The sequence below is a fragment of the Xenopus tropicalis genome, chromosome 3, assembly GCF_000004195.4.
Source record: "Xenopus tropicalis strain Nigerian chromosome 3, UCB_Xtro_10.0, whole genome shotgun sequence".
NCBI lineage: Eukaryota > Metazoa > Chordata > Amphibia > Anura > Pipidae > Xenopus > Xenopus tropicalis.
The window spans coordinates 118,882,789-118,906,173 of NC_030679.2; the positions used below are offsets into that span (position 1 = coordinate 118,882,789).

General features: G+C 39.1%; 1 protein-coding gene across 1 annotated transcript in view; it reads left to right on the plus strand.

Moving 5' to 3' along the window:
* The first annotated feature begins 6,587 nt into the window (after positions 1-6,587).
* LOC100493271 (prolactin-releasing peptide receptor-like) overlaps positions 6,588-23,385 on the plus strand; it is a 52,133-nt gene continuing 35,335 nt past the window's right edge. Inside the window, exon 1 of the mRNA XM_002932968.4 lies at positions 6,588-6,881. The gene's annotated coding sequence lies outside the window, so the exon portion shown is untranslated. The remainder of the gene's footprint in view (positions 6,882-23,385) is intronic.

Genomic DNA, 23,385 nt, shown 5'->3' on the forward strand with positions numbered 1-23,385 from the left:
TCTGAGGTAGAGAGGATATGTATGTGAGCCACATGTTGAAAATTTTTTCAGTGATTTGTCCTTTTTTAGTTGTTGCTTCTAGCCAGTCCATATAAAAGATATGGTGCAGTTTTTGTTTTGTTAATGTTATGGATGGAATGTCTGGGGTTAACCATTGGTGTAATATTGTCTTCCGGGCTGCTGCCGACAGTCTCCCCGCCAACAGTTTTTCAGGCTTAGTTAGGTGTGTGTAGGATTTGCCCAGTGGTGTTTTAGTGTCTGCCTTAGGAACAGATCACTAATATGCTGTCTACCTTATCCACTGGTAAACTGTAACCATAGTAGAAACTGTATATTTTAGAAAATGCTGAGCACAATATAATTTTCTTTCAAGTGTTTGAGTCTTGCTTTAGTAATGTAGTCTCAGATACTCAACCAATTATATTGGTTAATGTCAAGTTTCCATTAAATAAAGTGTATATACACTTTCATAAAATGACCTTACTTTAAACATCACTTCCCTGTAGCTAACAATGTCAAAGGAGATAACAACCTCCCCATGTAATGCTGAAGGTCAGAAATATACCATTGAGCTACTGGTATTAAACAATGCAACAGCCTCAGAACCAAGCTGCAAGATGTATACGATTGGACAGAGACTTTCTATGGACCAGGAAGTGAAATTAGAATTGTTCAAATATTACATGGTAGTTGTTCTAGTTGCCTTAATCCTATCTTCTTTGGTTTGCATGTTCAGAATAAAGTGGCCTTATATGATCAGTCCAATTTCTTAGCAAACTTAATGGTCAGATTATATTCAGTTTGTCCTCATATTCACCTTGATTACATAATGAGCAAAGTTTGGCCCTTTCACTTTTTGCATCGATTTTGGGCAATGGCAAACCTGATATTCCGTTCTGATTGGCTACCTGTATGTGAAATCTGTATCCCAAGGTACTAACACATGGAAACATAGCTGGATTACTAATGTAGGTTTTCTTTCTGCAGATTAATTAAAAATAGAATTTGTCCACATGGGTGCTGCACATAAAGTCAGAGTAACTTTTTGAGATCTACCTGTAGTTTATTTCAAAACCAACCCCCCCCCCCAAAAAAAAAATAGCTGAGCGTACTGGACACAAACCCTAGTCACATGTATGTTTGTTTACTTATTTAAAGCAAAACTTGAAAACTCAAAAACTTCAAGAAGGGAAATCTTATTTTATCCTTCATTTTCAATGAGTCTGCAAAAGTTCGAATTAGTCTCAAAAACTCAAATTGAAAAAATAGCTCACATTTTCGCCCTTAAAGGAGAATGCAAGTCAAAATGTAAAAAGCATACTGCCCAATAGTCCTCCTATTGTTTAGTAAAAACGCTACACTTTTGGCTCACCTAATCAAATATTTACTCAGTCACACTTACTTCATATTTTCTAAAACAGGCAGCCATCTCTAAAAAGGTATTCTCCCTTCCTTTCCCTCCTTGCTTCATACTGCACATGTGTTTCATTCCCTCCCCCCCTCCCCTCTGCCAGATCCACTTCTGATTGGCTGGTGGGCATGTGTAGCTCAGAACAGGAGACAGGATCAAGTTACACACATGCTCAGAGAATAGGAAGGCTGCCGCTGGCACCTACAGGAAGGGGAGAGAGATTTCAGTGATGTCACTGTAGGCTTCACACTGCTGTAGGCTGCCAGCACCATATCTCAGAGAAGCAAGAAGGGATCTGGGAATTTAGATATGCAGTAAGTACTTAAAAAAAAGGCCTTTAGACTTACTTTTAATTTATATTAACCTTTCATTGTCCTTTAATAAATCTCAAATATTTCAGGTTTTTTATACTCAGATTTGCATTTTTGCTGCAGTAAAATCTTGAATTTGTATGTTGATAAATCTGCCCCATAGTCTAGCATGTTTACAAGGTCTTCCTGTTGTGATCTGTATATAGTCTAAAATGGTTTATATTTTGAATGTTCACACTTAGTTTAGTGAAGGTTTTTGAAACTGGGATTCCTTTTTTTTTATTCTGCAGACACATTTATATGTAGGTAAGTCTTGTGTGGGAGTATATTTTTTTAAGACTTCTTTAACTGAAGCTTGGTCGTAAAAACACTGTACTAGGTAGCACTTCATACATTTACAATTATCAACAATTATGTTCTGTGCAGAACAGTATGGGAAGACAGTAATTCATTCTTTCAGTATGTTAGTAAAGGCAAAAAAGCATCTTGTATCAAAACAATAAACTGGGATTATTTGAAGTTGCTTTCATAAGGGTGGGTGTGGGCACATATTGGACATCGAACCTTGTAATAGGAGTAACAGTGCCTAATACTTCCCATGAGCTTGTGGTAGGGGCAAGGAAAGAGTAGACTGTTACTCAGGAAGATAAAGATGTCACTGTTGCTTCATAACTTGCTGATTTATTGAACAGTAATCAGGGTCTCCGGGGCTCACTGGGACTTTACAAGACCACAAGTCCTAAATCTCAGGTCTGTACTTGGTGATAACCACAGGGGCCTAGCCCTTTGTAAAACGAAGCCAACCTTACTAAAGAAAAACTAAGGACTGAGGTCTAATTCGTTCCTAGCCTTTAATTCATTTGGGTACACCTAACTTGCCAGTACTGAATGGACTCTTTACTTCCTATAGAGTTGGTCTGTAGACCAGATGCAGCTGTCCAAAGCTGTTCCATTAGAAAATCCTAATCCTAAAAAACTAGAGTAGTTTCCCATCAGAATTTAGGCTTTTAAAGGAACCAAGGGTGGCTATTTGCCTCTCTTTTTAGGGATGCGCCTTTGCCACCTCCCTACATGCCTGGCTGAACCTAATCTGTTTTCATTCTAATGCTTTGAAGTATTCACAATTTAAATGTCATCTGGTATCACCAAAAGGAAATCAACCATAGATAAGGACAAGTACAATACACTGAGCTTGTTAGAGTTTATGGTATGGAGACCTTGACACACACATTGTATCTGAACAGATGCAAGGTTTCACATTGTGCCGATGCTTACGAGTGGGAAAATAATACTATAATAAATCTACCCTAACAATGGATAGGAGAGACAAAAGCTTTATATAGAAGCAAATAAAGTACTAGAAACAGTAACAAGAACTCAGAAACCTACTGATAACGTCATAAGCTGTAAAGGAGTCATAAGCATCACAAAAACTTTAAATTCATCTTCCTCAAGGTTTTCCATATTAAGCTTAGATGAAAGGCTCCATAGAAATAAGCCAGAAGTATAGGTAATAAAAAAAATAATTAAAGATACTCATATGTCAATTGAGGTAGCTTCCAAAAATTTCAAGTTCTATTTGCATTTTCTTGGAACAAAGTGTTTGCAAGGCTTCCTATTTTGGAATTTTTCCTCCCAGATACCTCCTACATTGGTCAGCCCTGTTGTGCAACAAGTAGAGTACCTTCTACTTGGAGACCTTTACAGTGGGTGACATGTTTAATACACAGTTTGTCTAAATAGTCTTGTACTCTGATGTAGTCTATATTATGCATAAGGCCAGATACTATTCTGTTAATATTACGTACAATATAGTGTTTCTCCATAGCTGTTTCAAAAAAGAATGGCCTTTGTTTATTTTATTGCATTATTTGTACCACTTATCTTGCCACAGTCAACACACCTACTTTTTACTCTTGTGCCTTTTGAGTGTGGGTTATTTACAATAATGGTTCCTTTTAGCATTCTAGATATGGTTCTGTTTGACCAGACTCAGTCCAAATCTGCCCTACTAAACATCATCCCTTTCATTGCGAGAATAGGTAGGGTCCCAAGAAAGTCATTTAGGTGTGTCAGAGTTCTCCTATCTAATTCCATTAATATATGCAACATATATCACAATTGCCAGAGGGCCTTGGGACTGTAGTTTATTAATTAACAAGTAAAGGGATAGAAGCAGGTGGGTCAGTGGGAAACCAGAAAAAACCCAGAGGACCCCAACAACCCAGATGCACTGCTTACATGGTGCTCCCCCCTGGCCTCCCCCCAATCACAGGCGCAAGGGAAAAATACAAGGTATGCATGGGGGGGGGTGGAAACAGCATGGAGACAACGTTATGACTGGGGCAGGAGGCTCTGGGGTGTGTGGGACCCCTGATAAGAGAGCAGGAATATGCACTGAAGCAATAGTGAATGTATTTAGAGTAATGTATTTTAAGTTGCAAAGTTTCATTTCTAGCCCACATTGCCCAATCAGATGTTTGCCTTTAAACAAGGGGTTACTGGACTTGGTGCAAACATAGGGCTGGAATTAGGCACAGCCCAGTGTAGAAAGGGTTAATTGACTATGGCCTGGTGTGTTTCAAGGTACAAAATGTACAGAAGGGTGCTTGTAATTAACCTTGTAGGTCGCTTTATCATTACAATCAGAGTAAAGGTGGCCATACACGCACCGATATTATCGTACGAAACCTCGTTTCGTACGATAATCGGTGCATGTATGGCATGTCGGCGAGTCGACCGATATCGCAGGAAGCTGCTGATATCGGACGACTCGCCGATCGGACCAGTTTGAAAATTTTGATCGGGCGCCATAGAAGGCGCCTGACCAAAATTCTCCTTTCAGAGCTGAATCGGCAGAAGGAGGTAGAAATCCTATTGTTTCTACCTCCTTACCTGCCGATTCAGCCCTGAATGGTGTGTGGCGGATCTTACGACCGATGGTCGTACGAAACATCGTCAGATCGCCACGTGTATGGCCACCTTAAGTTGCATGGAATCAATACATCAACCAAATCAGGATCCACAGCTCAGCACTTGATGCCCTCTTTTTATAATGTATGTCAGCCAGCTATCAAGGCTCCTGCAAGGGATTCTACATGGCTTCCTATAATCTTCATTTATGTCAGTTTTTTACCTTTGTTATTTTTAAATATGAATATGTGAGTATGCAATGATCTCCCTTTCCCACTGGCTTTTAAAGTCTATGAAATGACTATCAAAGCTTGCAGTTAGTCTTCTCTAAGCTGCCAATGTCTTTTAGGCTGTCTGGCCACAAGCTTTGGAATCACTCCCCAAAGATATCAAGAGAAACCTGCAAAAACCATTGGCAACTTTATGCATTCATTTATTTTCAGTCACCTTTCATCTACTTTCATTTTATTGCAATGGAAAGCAGTGGGTTTATCTGTCCTTTTCTATTCTCTGCACAGTTGGTGCTGACTATTGAAACAATGGCATAGAGGCCAGATTTCCTCCAGACAAGGCTCCAATTCTGAAAATGCCTAGCATGTTGTTATTATCACATCCGTGCAGAAGCCAGTGGGTAACGGGCACAGAGAAAGAGTTTTAGGGGAAGCTTTCATATATATATAAATATATATATAAATACGTAGGGATGCACCAAATTCATTATTTTTGGGTTTGGCCGAACCCCACATCCTTCATGAAAGATTTGCCTGAATATCGAACCAAATCCGAATCCGAATCCGAACCCTAAAAAACGTTAAACAGAAGTGGGCATGAAGTATGCACTTAATTTTTTTTTTACTTCTGAGTTCACAAGACCAAAAGTCACATGATTTTTAGGATTTGGATCAGGTTTGGCCAGACACTTGGATTCAGTCAAATCCAAACCCTGTTGAGAATCTTTTCCGAATCTCGAACCAAATCCTGGATTCAGTTCATTCCCAATACTTATATATATATATATAGAGTCCAAAAATCGTCACTCACCAAACTAATAGCCAATGTCCGGGTGCTAACCATAAATTCATGTACAGTCTCTTAGAAAGCACTGACGGTAAAATATAAAAATAAAATAATTTATTAAACAAAAAAGTCTACGCGTTTCGATCCATATAGGATCATCATCAGGACAGTATCAGGAAGTGAGGTGCATGGTTAAATACAAACATGATCCAATCAGTGCATAGAAGCAATTTAAAACACTATTAACCCATTGGGTGCAAATATAAAATCTCCTAATATATCGCTGTTCATACCAATACAGCGATGTGCCACCCTTATCAAATATATATTTAAAACATCTAATTCATGTGATGAGGTTAACCTCATTAGTTGGGATCAAGTACAAGATACAGTTTTATTATTACAGAGAAAAAGGAAATCATTTTTAAACATTTGAATTATTTCATTGTAATTTAGGCTTTTCACTAAAGACATACAGGAGGGAAGGTTTGCAGCTCTTGGCTTTTGGTAGCACAGCTAATGCTACATTCTGTATAATGCATTTGTTTAACAACTCCATACATTTCTTTTTGTTTTGCAGAATACATATGGCTTTTCAATAAAAAAAAATAAGGCTATTTAATAGATGCAAAACATATAGCCAATCATCTACAAACAATACAACAATTATGGGTTAAGGCAATAATGAAAATACTGTTTTTACTAAACCAAAACCCAAACTGTGAAATTTGCTGCCAGCAGCTTATTCATCAACAGCCATTTGCAGTTTAGGTTTAGTGGTCCTTTAATGACTGTGATTGTCACAGCACTTCATTAGCTTCTAAACTTAACATATGATAGAGAGGGAGGGTTTTCAGATCGGATAAAGCCATGTACAACACACACATAGCCCTGTGTATTGTGCTGAATCTTCTTGCTCACATAAACTGCCGGGAATGGCTGAACCAATAGGGAAAGGGAGTGAAAGCATTCACTCAGCAATATAGCACTGCCAGCAATGGAATCAGGTTCCTCTGTAGAACGACTGGATGCTGTCATCACACTCGCTGCTCTCCAGCTCCAACCCTGGGCTTAATGCAAGGCTTACAGGTCCTTTTAATGATGCTCTGCTATATGGATCAGTGCTGAAACAAGACTGGAAACCTTGCCACTGCCACTGCTGCCCCTCCAGGGTATATCCATAGGATACCTACAGGATACCTACAGCTTTTGGATAACCATCCCTATATGTAAGTAACCCAGAGATTTGCATGGTAACTTGATGCACAGTTTTAATACAGAATGTGAGTCACTTCTCTAAACCCAAAATGTGTTTCTCTTATTAGAACTTTTAATTAAGGCTGCAATCTCTAACAGCACAAATAAAAAGTAAAGAAATTCAGAGAGGAAAATGGGTTTAAATAAGCCAAAGCACCTGACTTTTTCCCCAGCCAAATGTATTTGTACTCAGAACCACTGATATTCATTTGGAACAACTTGTAACAACGATTCCCAAATTTTGGCCGCAGGTGGCTGATTCTGCCCATGACTGCTATGAGACATAATTATTCATGCAATCAACTTTACAATGTATTCTTCCCTTTATCTTACCCTTTGCTCTGATTGCCACACATCTGAGCCTTTTAGTCTCCATTCCCATTAAGTTGCGACGAAAGTGATGTAAACTCCAAAGTGGAGCTGGCAGGCTGGGCCAGGTGGGATCTGCATATTAAATTCATCAGTTGTTTTATGATGCTAATGCTGAATCCCCAGCTGCTGCTGCTGCTGCTAAGTCCCAGTGTTAGACTTGAAAATGTAGCTTATCAATAGATGGGGAACCCACAACAAAAAAGCCTCATATTGTTCTATTCTATACCACCCTAGGGCAATGAGACAGATAAATGTTATTTATTATGGTACAACGTCACATGACTAAACTTGCTTTTTGCATGTGTTTCTTTATATCTACAAGTGTGGGTATGTATATGTGTGGGTTTGTATGTGTATGTATCTGCATGCAGTATATATTTATGTTAATGTAATCCAAATAGCAGGGCATGAAGCCCTTATTATCAGTTTGATGCTGCCATTATGGTATTATGAGCACAGAATTAGCTAGCTGGATATACTTACTGTATCTGTGTAGAATAGATCTCAGGCTAGTACATCTCTCAGAGACTGACTGTAGTGCTGCCAGAAAGCTATGTAGTGAAGATGGGAATACAGGTTCTGAGTACTGAATTCTCTGCTAGAAGTTTCTGATCTCAAGTACAGCTTTCTACTCAGTGTAACCCAGGGGGTTAGCTGTATATACCCTTACATTCTGACTTCAGCAAAGCTCCCCATGCATTTGTACTGGTGCAAATGCTTCCAGCCAGGAGATCAACAGGTGAGACGGACAGTTTTGAAGCCTGAGCAAAGCAGTATAATTTGAAATATTACCACAGGCATAAATCTCTCGGCAGAAGCACATTTTCTTGCCAATATTAGTAGACATGAAGTGAATGATCAGTGTAATCGTCAATTTGCAGATCATTTTCATTTGCAAAGTCAGACTTCATTAAAGTATTTACATCTAAACACATTCCTTGCACTTCCTTATAGATGCACTAAGCGCCATTGTGTCTGTCTCAGGGTTGGACTGGGCCGGCGGGGCACCGGGAAAAAACCCGGTGGGCCCAAGGCCCTAGTTGTGAGATGCCCATGGTGCTTCTCTGCCCCTCCCCTGTCGCGCCTAAGTTGAGACTAAAAGGTAAGACTAAAGCAGGTGCGCTCAGGGAAGGGTGTAGGGTGGGCAGTGGGGGCCCCCAGGGGGTGTCTGGGGGGCCCTGGGGTGGGAACCTCGTTGGGCCCTGCACCCTCCTCTCCAACCCTCACTGTCCTGACTCTGCTGTATGATGTTCAAGGGCATCTGTAGTTGCTGGGGTACCATGGGGCTACCACTACCCTGAATTCTCGGGTCCCCACAGGAGGTTGCATCAAGGGGCAAATCTGCTTTGCTCCAAAACAACTGCATGCTAATGCCATTTTAACCCCACTCGCCAGAAATGGCGCAATACCTGCTCAGAAAATATTAGCTGCAACCTGCATCCATTTTGCATAGGATGTAATTGCAGTGGCCAAAACTCCCTGTGCATTTAGGCTTGAATTGTTGGGAAAATTCTGTGTCCAGTGTTCCCTTTAACATCTTCTTGACCATGTGCGCAAAAAATTCTTTTGTGCACACTTTTTAAAAACCATGCTCACACTTTAAAAAACTGGTGTGCTCAGTACAAACTAATGTGTTTTCACACAAAAAACTTTGTGTGCACCACAATTTATTGTGTGCAATCGTTTAGATATTTGTGTGTGCGCACATGAGCGGGGGGTTAAAAAACATGGAGATTTTCACACTGTACTGTTTATGCAAGGGACCCTTATTATCCTTTACTGGTATTAGCGGTAATACCTTCTCTCAACAAATACAGCAAATGAAGTGCAGTCAGCAATTTTGAATGGTGTGGGTTGTCTTCACGTGGTTCAGACGCGTATTTGTATTTAACAGACAATAAAGTCATACTGCTCTTCCTGCAACTGACCAGACTTCCATGGAGATCGGGGACAGTCCAGATTTCCATGTAGCCAAACAAATGAGTCAAAGCTCTGAAATGGGTTGGCATTAGGGCATTAGGGATGAGGCCAAATGTGGCCTTGGTGGGTGAGTGGTATGACCAAAACAGTCCTAAATTTGTGAATATAAATATTAAAAGATTATATTAGGCTTGAAATTAAATATGTTATTCCTTGATCTTATGTACAAGGCTGGAGGTACAAAGACCTCTGATAATGTAGAGATTGTTAAATCAACATTTCAGCCATCTTACTAAGCAGAAGGGCACAGGGCAGAGGGCTGGGCAAGATCAGAAAGGTAGGGTTCTACTCCTGATGTTTTTGTATGTTTTCTGGTGTTGGGTTGCTGAACCTCTGAATTGAAAGGGTTAAGTGTTATGTATAAGGTATATGATTGAAAATCAGGCAAATTAATGTTTAAAACAATGTACAATGGAAAGAGTATACAGTAAGGGGCTGATTTACTTACCCACGAACGGGTCGAATGGAGTCCGATTGCGTTTTTTTCGTAATGATCGGTACTTTGCGATTTTTTCGTATGTTTTGCGATTTTTTCGGATTCTTTACGAATTTTTCGGATCCAATACGATTTTTGCGTAAAAACGCGAGTTTTCCTATCCATTACGAAAGTTGCGTAAAAAGTTGCGCATTTTGCGTAGCGTTAAAACTTACGCGAAAAGTTGCGCATTTTTCGTAGCGTTAAGTTTTAACGCTACGAAAAATGCGCAACTTTTCGCGTAAGTTTTAACGCTACGCAAAATGCGCAACTTTTTACGCAACTTTCGTAATGGATACGAAAAACTCGCGTTTTTACGCAAAAATCGTATTGGTAACGAAAAATTCGTACAGAATCCGAAAAAATCGCAAAACATACGAAAAAGTCGCAAAATATTCGTTTTCAAGTCGGAACTTTTCCAATTCGGGTCGGATTCGTGGGTTAGTAAATCAGCCCCTAAGTGTAGCTTACTTCATTCTAACCACAGTGGAAAACAGGCACCATGTGCCTTCCTCAGGTTTAAACCCATCCTGCCACAATGCTTGTGCTTTACAGCTAGACTAGATTAAACCTTACGCTTTACTATCTGGAAGAAGATTTATGCTTTTGATTAATAAGCAATGCCTGCTTTAAAACAGCGAAGTATCAGAAATTGCTTTTAAGTGAAGAATGAATGTACAACCCATTAGAGAAATGCCAAGCGTTACATATCAATTTAAACAGAACCTATGAATTAAAGTCTGCATGTCTACTCTAGAATTAGGGGGTTTAAAGGGCTTGCGTAATAGTGCAGGCACACATTTTGATTCTAGCAATTAAGTTTCTAACATTATCAGGTGCCAATTCCTAATCTCTCTAATAGAATTCTCCATGAGTTCAAGTAGAAATTTCTAGCTTTTCAGTGTAGTAGGCACGGAGATTCACATAAATGCAAACACAAACCACTTGTCTCTTCGTGAAGTACAAGTCATCTGAATTAGGAACAAATGTCTAAGGAAGAATTTAAACAGGTACAGGGCTTGTTTATTAATGCAGGTCTAATAATTTATCTAAGCATACCCTTGTGGCTTTCATAAAAACAATCCAAAACATCAGCACTGAAATTCTGCTTAACTACTGGCAGGCAGCCATATAGATGATTGGGTTGAAAGAATTTGAAACAATTTTGCCTTTCACTTGTGTATTGGATGAGAGCATTGCACATATCTAGCAGCACAGATACAATTTCCAGTAACATATTTCTTTCCCATTAAAAGCATGAATTACTTGATACACATGATATCAGACACAGCCCTCCAGTCTATCAGCATTCATCTCCCAAGGCCAACCATAGTATTTTGTTTATGACTTTAGCAACAAGTGCCTACCGATGGCCAAATTGTCAAGAAAGTCCCCTTTGAAGTCTTTCAATAAAGTCCTTTTAAAGTATTGAAGACCAACCCTACACTGCATATTCTAGATAGGGTGTTCCTTGTGCCCTTGTAAATGGGACAACTAATCCTCTCCTTGCATCAGTCTATACCCCATTGCTTGCTATATGTTAGTATTATCCAAACGTACCCTTATACCCTTTTCCATTAAAGATTTGCTTAACTAAGCCCAATAAAGGTATAAGTAAAATAAAAAAATAACAGTATTGATTAAATGGAATTTAGATACATAAATAGGGAATGGATAAGGCTTGTGGACTAATAGTAGATGGAGCTGGCAAAGAGGGCAAGATGTGTTAAAACACTGCTAAGATGCATAAAAATGCTATTTTGCCTTTTATATATATATATATATAATTTATTGGAGAGACCATACTCTGATATATATAGTATACGGCACAGCTGACAAAAATCATATTTGTGCACCTAAAAAAATAAGACAACATGATTAATACATCCAAATAATTATCCAGTGTGTTGAGAGTGAACATATTCACTGTGGCCTCAGCATTAATGAGACCTTACCCACAGACTTTTGCTGCTATGTCTTTTAGTTGGCCTCATTTTACTCTTAGAGCAATGTTTTGCTTGTGTGCTTGTTTTACTCTTGCTTATGGTACAATATACTCATGGTTAATATAACATTTTACAATTTCAAGATGCAGAGGAGTGCAGCTGGCAAAAGGATATTCACAAAGGCCAGCTGTCACAGTTAGCATACAGCAGATAGGGTCTAGAATTTCCTACTGTAAATAGAGGCGCTCAGTGATTCTTCATTCCTGTTCAACATTTGTTAGATGCCCTTTTATCATGAAAAACCCATGTAGCGACAGTATAATTATGTTAAAAGTGAGTAGATATTGATCCAAGAAGCTTATTGCCATTAAAGTCAGCCCCCTGGAATGATAAATTGGTAGCCTGCCAGCAGCATGGTTTTGTTTATTTTTTATCTCAAAACCTATTAACCTTCTGTATTGGATGCGCTCTTATGCTGGGATAATACAAGTCTGTGTTGTTATTTTCAAACAATTACATTTTTGTCCAATTACTATTACATTATTCTATTCCCTTAACCCCATTAAATACTTCAGTTTGGTATATAGATATTGGCAATATTATAACATGAGGAATATTATTTAAACATTCTCAAAGGGTACATGATAACTTCAGGCACCTCCAACACCACATTTGTAAATAGTCCAAGCATGCTGTAGGCCAGGATTCCAGCCACCCATACAAATATACCTAACCTTCAAGTTACAGAAATACTACTTCAGGGTTCCCAAGGAAGAGACCTTTGTTAGTAGGGCCAGAAAGCCATAATGTAAAGACTGTACTGTATATTCATTATCAGACTGCACTGGTCCATCTGTTCCCACTTCCAACAAGACTATGCATTTCGCACAATGTACCCTATTCTGGTCAGCTGTTATCTTCATTATGTATCACTTTACATAGGAACAGAGCCCATTATGAGGTATAAATATTAACAGTATAGAGCAACATATAGGAAAACAGACGGTGCTAATTACCATCTAATTGTAACTGAACACTTTCTCATTCTGCCTGCAAACCGAGCCATTCTGTTAAAAAAAAAAAAAAAAACAACAACAAATATTGCAAAATGTGTAAGAAAATATTTTATTATAGAGGTAACTGCAGGGAAAACACATCAGCAAATATATTAGTATTATATATAGAGCAGATAAACAGATATGTTTCCAGGCTTTTAAAGAAGGAAAAGTCCCATTAAAGTTGAACTCACCGCTTGGAACGGTAGGTCTGGGTACACGCGCCCTAGACCTTCAGCTAAAGAGAGAAATCACAACTTCATCTTGATAGACGGGCTGGCAACAAAACCGGACTGACGTATATATGCTGCTTAATGCTAATTATTCAAGAATTGAATGCATCATAATAAATTTAGGCCCTACGCGTTTTATACCAATACTGAGCACTTAATCATAGGCAGGCCTATGTTTAAAGGGGTTGTCCACCTTTAGGTTAACTTTTTGTATAATGTAGAGAGTAGATGTAGAGAGTAGATGTAGAGAGTAGATGTAGAGAGTGATTCTCTGAGACAATTTCCAATTGGTCTTTACTTTTTATTATTTGCAGTTTTTTAATTATTACTGTTTTTGTTCAGTGGCTTTGCAGTCAGGAGTTTCAGCAGCGATCTGGTTGCTAGGGTCCAAATTACCTTAGCAACCAGGGAGTGGTTTAAATAAGAGACTGGAATATAAATAGAAGAGGCTTGAATAGTAATAAAGGTAACAATAACAATAAACCTTTTGGTTGCCGGGGGGGGGGGGAGTTAGAAGAGTAAGGCATTCCTCTATGTAATTCAAAAACTATAAAAAAAGAAATAATGAAAACTTGCTTAGAACTGGGCATTCTATAAATGCTTAGGGCTTAAAGGTGGCCACACACGTGGCGATTTGCCAATAGGATTTCTACCTCCTTCTGCCGATTCAGCCCTGAAGGCAGATTTTGCTCAGGCGCAATCTATGGCGCCCAATCAAAATCTTTTAACCCGCCCGATCGGCGAGTCGTCCGATATCAGCAGCTTCCTGCGATATTGATCGACTGGAAACAAGGTTTCGTACTATATTATCGGTGCGTGTATGGCCAGCTTTAATGTACTAGTTGTGATTCTACGCTTTTAAAACCCCAAAGGCAGCTACAAGTGCTGTCCACCAGATAACTTCACACAGTTGAGGTTACACAATGCCCACTTTGGGTAAATCTAAGAGACAAGTTATAAAAGATACACACACTAGCACAGAATAAGCACAGACTCTACAAATAAAGGATTTTGCACAAGTTTTGGTTCTAAGAAATGCCAGTGAATTTAAAGTAGCCTAGATTATATTATTGATCCCTTTGCCTTAGGCCGTTGAGTACTGTTTTCTTGAAAATACAAAAGAAGTTTTTGTGAATAAATATATATGTAGGTTTTTGATCTTTATCCCTGGGGAAAACTCTTACCCTTGGATTTTCAGAAAAACAAGCCAACACTTAATGGCACTGATCTATTATCCAGCAGTGGATAGACCAAGGCTACAATATGGAGCTCTTTGAAGACAAAAAAATTATTTATTCTTCAAACAAATTTCCATCACTTTGCTGGGCAAAGTTTTCGCAATGTCACACAGGCTTTATGCCTCTATAAATGAACTGTGTTAAATATTGTACATGCTCCAAGCGTGAAGTTACTAATTTTAATGACAGGTTTCTGTTGCAGAAAAACATTTTACATCTTAAAAGGAATGATGGATACCCTCCGTACACAGCATAGTCATAGCTTAAGACAGGGATCCCCAACCTTTCTTACTCGTGAGCCACAGTCAAATGTAAAAAGACTTGGAGAGCAACACAAGCACCATAAAAGTTCATGGAGGAGCCAGATAAGGGCTGTGATTGGCTATTAGGGGCCTCTATGCACACTCTGGGGATCGCTGGCTTCAGAAGTCCTGTTTTAGCACAGACTGCCTATAGTCTTTAATATTAATACTAACAAACAAATAGCTGCATGCAGTTTTTTGCTAGGTTTTAGGTGTTTCTATACCATATGTATATTTTGTCTCTTGACCTCAGGCCTGATGAAAATCATGGTGTCAATGCTTTCTGGCCTTTGGCAAGTCACTAGGGGCAAACTATTAAACACAAAGTTTCCCAAGGTCTCTGCAACCAATCATTTTTAGAGTAGCTTATTTAGTGCAGTATTGGGTGCTTGCTATGGGTTTCTGGACCTGGGACAATAATTTCACCAGTTATTTTATTCCCATGTAAATCTCTAAATGTCCCTTTGTCAATCTGCAGTTACAGTACCTACAGCAGCCACCACTGTGATTGCATGCTAGGTAATATAAACTATCCTAAGCACCTTCACTAAGATCCCTGCTCTGGCCCCCACGCTGTCTCTCCTTGGAGCACACCAACCCCCATCTGTATACACTCCTAAATCATGCTATGACAGAAGCTAGCCTATCACTAATTACATTTTACATTTACAGAGTCCCAATCCCTTAGGTTCACTTAGGTCCCCCCTGGACATCCATCCCTTTGCTTCAAATCTAGTTCAAAGAGAAGGAAGAATTGGATCCCCTTATGTTTATAGACTAGAGAACACCCGTAACAAACCAATGGGAACACATTCCACCCACAGTGTCATTAGTTACACTGCAGGCTGTAGGGGTGGTTAGGTTCCCACATGCTTATTATGCTTGTACTTTGCCATTTCTACTGTACAGCACTGCATACGTAAGTAGCACTTTATAAATAAAGATATACATACATACATACATACATACATTGCTGTATCGCACAAAATATTGCTGACCCTCAGATGCTAACCTTTACCCTACAGAAGACTTTACAGCAGGGATCCCCAACCAGTTGCTCGGGGGCAACATGTTGCTCCCCAACCCCCAAACCAGGGAGTTATTTTTGAATTCCTGACTTGGGGGCAAGTTTTGGTTGAATAAAAACAAGATTTACTACCAAATAAAGCCCCCTGTAAGCTGATAGAGTGCATAGAGGCTGCCTAATAGCCAATCACAGCCCTTATTTGGCTCCTCCATGAACTTTTATGGTGCTTGTGTTGCTTTTTACATTTGACTGTGGCTCACGAGTAAGAAAGGTTGGGGACCCCTGCTTTACAGGATATTCAGTTTTAAACCTCATGATCCTATTTCTTTACTGCATTGCAGATCTCTTTCACTTCCCACAAGAGAAGGGGGTACAGCTAAATGTTATCATCTGCATTTAGGCCAATGGTAAGGAGAAAGCAGTTGTTTGATACTAGAGTCAACTTGGACTTCTGCTGTCCCCTTGCAGAAATACAATATGGTAATGTCTGTACCACTTAACTAACACATTGCCTTTGCCTATTTCTTTTAGCTATTGAGATCACTGCAGTAGCTAAGCCCTATAAATGTGCTCGATGATCTTTTTATTGGATGTCATGTACTGAGTGTATTTTTAGATCCAAAACTTGCTATGTGGCCTTCACAGCTATGAATACATTCATATACATAACAATGATATTAGATCCATTATACAGCTGGTTTAGAAAATCTGTGAAGACTTTATTTGCAGAGTGAAAAAAAGCAGATTTGATAGGCAATGCTTCCTAATGGGATTATTTTATTTGCAACTGTGAAGGAAATGGCAGGCACTTTGGATCCTATTATTTTCGTAGTTTGGGGGACTACACCAAAACGCCTCCATTCATCATGTTGTACCTATGTTTGTTGAAAACAGCTTCCAGTTTCATATCTTCCCTGGCAGGGTCTTGTATTGCTATACGCGATGAGTAATTTCCTTAGTATATGTGTTTTTATATTTCTGGGATGATTAATGGCATGCTAACAGTTTTCTAAACATAGTTCCAGAAGTGACGTATACTATAAGTCCATACTTGACATTTCGCCTTCACAAGTCAAGTAGTTGGATGTTAATGCCTCTCAAGTTAACACCTTTTAGTGTACAGAGCCTGCAATTAGTTTCATTACTAAATGTGTGTGATTGCGCCTCTTACCATAATCTCCACTCAGATGATTAAACATCCAAGCTGCAATTTACATCATTGTTACAGTGATGAATACACAAACATAAATCATTAACCAATGAAAGATAAACCTAAGCAGTTGGAGTTTCATTTGCAACCATGACTAATAAACACATGTGTATATCATTGGTTGTTGGCAACACAGTAGGTGGGCAGTTTAGGGTAAAGGTTTGTAAAGATATTTGTAGTAACATACAAACAGCTATATGTTCAGCCTTGAAAACCACTTACATGTTCCTCTGCGGTTTTACAGGCATACCTGATTTGTGCCATTGCTATGCCCAGTTATATCTGCTGACAGCCTTGGGGCTCATTTATCAACACTGGGCAAATTTTCCCGTTGGCATTAACACATAGAATCTAATCAGTGATTGGCTTTTTCAGCAGCTGCTGGTAGAACAATGAGTGCAACAACTTGATTGGTTTCTATGGGTTACTGTCCATGGGCAAAATTACCCAGTGTTGATAAATGACCCCCAATTATGTTTTCATTTAAGTTGTAAATGGGATTGTATTCTTCATCAAAATGTGCCTATATGTCCTTCAGACAAGACCAGTTTCTTCAATTTGCCCTCTTTCTATGTAAATTGGAAATAGGTTACTTCTATTTAATAGCGTGTCAGATTCACCGCTCGTATAGCCCATTAAGACTTGTCATTCAGAGTGTGGTGGAATTAAATGCTTGACTGACAAAAAGAATCTGGCATTGCTGTTGTTGGCTTATAATAGATGACCAATCAGGGTCAGAGTCCACACCTTATCACAGTGCTGTGCCTTCATTTCATGTTTAGATGTCTGACTATATATTAAGTATTCTCCACTGCACTACAAAACCTCTCTCCTGTACTGCCCTGTAGTGCTTTTTTTAATGCTGATTTTAATTCATTTCTCCTTACTTGATTTTTTATGTGTGTCCCTTGTCCACTACCAGGTTACCTTCCCTGCGCAAAGCTAACGATCTGTGGTAGGACTGTTTGCAAGATTACCCTTTCAAACTCCAGTACTGGACTAGATTGTTTGTGCAGGAAAGGGAAACAGGCCGGTAGGATTGCAAGGGACACGCATAACTAATCAAGAAAGGGAGAATAAGTTGCCAAGTAAGGGAGTATGTGTTAAAAGCACCATTTAAAAAAACAGCAGCACAGAGCAGTACAGGTGATGATATTTGCAGACAGAGGAGTTTAAAGGTGTGAGATAAGAGAATACAAAAGTAGTACTCACCCCTACAGGATGTAGTATCCTTCTCCATATGGAGTGCTTTTTTAAAGCAATATATTTTACTAATCTGGTAGGTTTATGTCAGTGATTTTGCAATTAATAGTTATCAGAAAAATATCTAATCACATAAGCAAAGGTGTCACTGCCACTTTAATCATTGTTACGACTCTGGTGTGTTTACTAAGATTGGAGATAAATATCTCCGGTGATGTTGCCCATAGCAACCAATCAGCAATAAGATTTGAACAGTCACCTACAAGTTAGAAATCAAAGCAAAGACCTAATTGGTTGCTACAGGCAACATCACGGTGATATTTATCTCCATTCTTAGTAAACACACCCCTTTGACACCAAAAACACATATTAAGCAACAAGTCAGTATTAAATGATAGCACTTATTTCTTAATACAAATTAAGGCTCCAACAGAAAAAAAAACCATGAACATATTCCAGACAATTTTATCAGAATCTCCCCACTGAATATACCAACACATTTCAAGGTAAATTGGGTAAAGAATGGATATAAACAGATATTTAGTCAGCATACCAGGTTTATATTTATATACAGTACATTGGGTCTATTTTATGTTTTATTCATATATTCTGTGTAGACTATTCCTTGTATAAAGATACATCTGTTGAAGAGTTTATTCCCATAGTTCTTCTGTGTAGCACTGTGGAATATTTATATGGTGCTACAGTATATTCAGTACCAGTAGATAAAATGTAATAAAAAACAGCCCTTGATATGTTAAAGCATAGTGCTGCATCACATCAGCACACATCTAACAATCTGCAATAAAATGATGCTTTCTATGTGTACATAATGTACAATGCATTTCTACTTTCCTTCAGATAATTCTATCCTAAGAGACCATTCTGGGTGCTTCTCATGAACACAACTCTGCCTGTTGTGCCTTGATTAAACTATATTGACTGGTGAGAGCTGTCAAAGAAAATTTAATTTGTTGTACTTCAGGCAACTTTATTTATTACTTGGCTTGAACACGATTCGATTGCCACAATATCCCAGGCGGCATCATATTATCTCCCTTTAATGATCTGGTGTAGTCAGTCATTGGAACATTAATCCTGGGGAGGGAGCTCAAGAACTGGCTTGCTATATCCGATAGGCTTGAGAGGAATAAATGGAAATTCAGATTGTGAAGTACATGGGAGAGATTAAATGCAATTCCTCACTGTCACCTGACATGAAAACAGTTACTTAGAAATAGTATAAAGAAAATCCAGTCCTTTGATGAATGGAGATGTCATTTTAATAGTGGGCAACATTTATCAAAGGAGATGGTATGCCTCTTGATATGTCGTACTGCTCCAGCACTAATGCACTACTTAAGTAAGGATTCAAGTGCTGTGCATTTATGAATTACTTTCTGGGGTGCAGTCAATCCTATTTATATGACTGGTAATATTAACACCAAACCAGCTGAACACAAGCAAAGGGTTTGAGTGTGTTTGCAAGACTATATAACCTAGAAGAGAGGAGATGCACAAATGATTTTGGTTTCAACTGGATACAAAAAAAAACACGGTGCATATTATGCTAAAGAGCAGATTTAATACAGTGTTCATTCCTATGGGATTTTTAAAAGCGTATTTATAAATATGCATCAAAAAATCCTATGGAATGAATAGAAATTAGGTGAATTTTTCTGTGGTTAATCTTACATTTTGATAAATCTGTCCCTAAATTTAGGTAGTTCCAAGTTATCCCAGATTGTGAACAGTGCTATACAGACATACAAGCAGGATCGGACTGGGGGGGTGCAGGGCCCATCAGGTCTACTGCCCCAGGGGCCCCCAACCCCCAAGGAGTCCCCGCCACATCCCTTGCAGCCCCATAGGGGCCCCTGCTGCGCTACCCTAACCCCCAACTGATGGTCTCCCGTGATCGTGCATAAGTGAAACTTACTTTCAACGCATCAGGGGAGGGACACTAGGAGCCAGGGGAGTGGCGACAAGGATCGTGTCTGGGCCGCCGGGGCCCACAGGGTTTTTTCCCGGTACCCCAGTGGCCCAGTCTGACCCTGTATACAAGGGGTTTTCCCTTTCATTATAACAGCACTAAACACGGGGAGGCCCATTTATCAACATTCTCATTTTCTTCATTTTAGAGGTTTTTGAAATCATGACTAAACTCATTTCCGTGATACCACAAATATCTAGTCATTTATTAAAAGATCCAAATTGAAAAAAGGCCATATAACCTGGAAGACAATAGATGTACAAATTATTATGGTTTCAATTGGATACAAAAAAAAAATGCAATGCTAATCGTGGTGCATATGATGCTAAAGAGTAATTGCTCAGTGAAGGAAAACATGGCTGGCCTTATACAATATTAATGCAGGTTGCACATGCTATACATGTAGAATTGAGGATCTACTCTAAGCGGCAGATTTAATACAGGGTTCATTCCTTTGGGATTTTTAGAAGCGTATTTATAAATATGCATCAAAAAATCCTATGGAATGAATAGAAATTAGGTGAATTTTTCTGTGGTTAATCTCACATTTTGATAAATCTGTCCCTAAATCTAGGTAGTTCCAAGTTATCCCAGATTGTGAACAGTGTTATACAGATATACAAGCAGCGTCGGACTGGGGGGGTGCAGGGCCCACCAGGTCTACTGCCCCAGGGGCCCCCCACCCCCCAAGGTGCCCCCGTCACATCCCCTACACCCCCCACAGGGGCCTCTCAGTCATTTATTAAATGATCCAAATTGACATAGAGAAAACGCAAAGATTGCCATTTTTTCATATTGTCGCACACATGACAGGTTGGGTCACTGATAAGTAGCTGGCAGGTAGGAGCCTATGTGCTGTGTAACACAGGTAGGGTGGGTAATTCATTTGTTCATAGTCTAGAAACACATTGTTTTAGAGAAGGGTGATTTATTAAAAAAGATGAGGTAGTTGAACATATAAGGGAAAAACAAATATGTAAGTCCTTAAACTGGGCCAATGGTCAAAGGTAGGCAGCAAATAATCACTAATCTGTATAATAGGCAGAGGGGTTGAATCACTAAAGTGCGTTAAAAAGAGCGCTATATTCTTTGTGTCATTTAACTCGCGATGAGCGGTTTTCTTGCGTTATTTCCTGCTGCGCGCAATATATTTCGCCGCGTGCTATATTAGTGCACGATTTTACGCATATAACCATTACTTTCGGAAAACTACTGTACTGAAAATGACCATTTCCCTGCAAACTGGAGGATGTATCACTCTAGGGCCAACACAGACTTGAAAAAACCCCACTGCAAAGTCCATATTGTGTTGCCAAAAGCTCACAAACCGCAATTTTCTTTAAGTACCGCCTGCCCCAAGTAGGTGTTAATATCCGCACAGACTAATGCGATATTTAGCACATTTAATGCTTCATATGTGTTTGTGAATCATGCACTAGTAGTATTTCTATGCGAGAATTAACGCAATGCGAGGTAAATAACGTAGTGAATTTTTTTCTGCATGCAATATGTGTCTTAACGCATGCGAAATGACTTTGATGAATCGGGACTTAATTATCACATGTTTTTTAACGCAAAAAAGCATGCAATAAGCGTTATTGACCTTTAGTGAATCAGCCCCAGAGTGTCTGGACTGGCAGCAAGCAAGGAGTATCTGGTAAACAGGCTGAGGTCAGGCCAGTAAACAAGCCGAGGTCAAATACCAGGAGTACAAGACCCCGCAGACGCAGGGGGCCCGGGCGACAGGGTGGGCCTAGACCCTATGGTCACTTTTCTCTATAGCCACTTTGCTTACAGAAAATATGAGCACCCACTGCCAGTACAGATAGGCAAGTTCGCGCACTTGAGATGGCATGGGGCCTATAAGGTGGCAAGGCATGGGGCCGGGTCAGTTGCTGAGTGTCAGGTCCCTCTGAAGATTTTTTGCAGGGGGGCCCAGCGCAAAGAACACAGCATCCTTAGTAGTATAGCACAGTAATATGCCTATGAATATTTCCTTTTATCTAGTTATGGTTTTAAAAAAAAAAAGTAAATTCTTGAGCTTGCATGCACTGAACTCTCTATAGTTAAAGCTGAGAACTCATAGGAACATATCTCGTGTTGAGCTGCAGAGATTGCAGAAAACCTCAGTGTGATAATGAAATGATCCTTGTGGACTTCTCATTGCCAGAAATGCTGATTACAACCCTATTTAAAACCAAAGATTTTAATACTACAATGGTCTGTTGATATGGTTAAACATGGTCTAGTTAAACATTACAAATTCTTTACTAGTGTGAACACAATTACATGCCAAAATAAAGTTAGTTCAGTACATTAGGTCTCCTGTGAAAAGTGTTATACACTACTCAATAGGCATCTTTACTTACATAAAGCAGATAGAATGTGTTTTGACCACATGAGGCAGGGAAATGAAATTAAACTTTGACATATTTAGAAGCAAGAGACTCGTTAGAAGTAGCCTGAGGAGCTAATATGTCCTTAATTGACGTTTCTATAATTATGTAATTAATCTTTTGCCGCAAATGTCCATCGGCTTAATAATGTGACTGTGATGTTCAAATTGGAATGATATGCACCTAGTTTTGGCTCATGCAAAATTAAAGGTAATTTCGTTTCTGTTACATAAAATATACAGAAGCGTGTCCAAATGTGATTAGATGAGTTTCTCAAATATTTAGCTGAAATTATTAAAAATGGTTGATTATAAAAGAAATTTATTTGATTATTCCTATTAAGAGTTCAGTGTATGAAAACATTATCCACTCTAACCTATAATATACTTGTGCTGAGGACCAGTGGGCTTCCTACTAGAGTACTACGCTGGGCAAGTAATGAATATACCCAGGATACAGGATACCGATGGGTCTGTAAACTACATTGATTTAAAAAATGGTGGTTATTGTCTAGCTCCAATACCACAGTGGAGTCCAACCATTAATCCTGAAAGCTGCTCTTGGACTTAATTCAAGGACATGTGACCATATATGCAGACAGAGCACTGTAGCATTTTTGAAATACATTTCTATCAAGCAATCATTTCTTACTGCTAGAATGATGTCAATGACTCTTTCATAGAATGGCTGGAGGGTTTCTATAGCAGAGAAGTGTGTACAGGTTACATGACTGATAAGCTGACAATATATGAACTAAGCTCAGTGCACCAAGAGAGTACAGAGTGGCAAGGAAAAATAAGAGTTGGGGGAGGATCTGAAGGACTATTTCCACTTTTTTCACTGCTCCCTCTTTAAATAATGAAGTTCATTTGCTTAGGAATGAGCCACTGAATGAGGGGCAAAAATTTGCAGACATTTAGTGCTAAAAATACAGTATACGGACTACTATGATACTATGGGGGAGATTTACTAATCCACGAACGGTCCGAAGGCGTTTTTTCGCAATGATCAGTATTTTTGCGACTTTTTCGTCGCCATCGCAACTT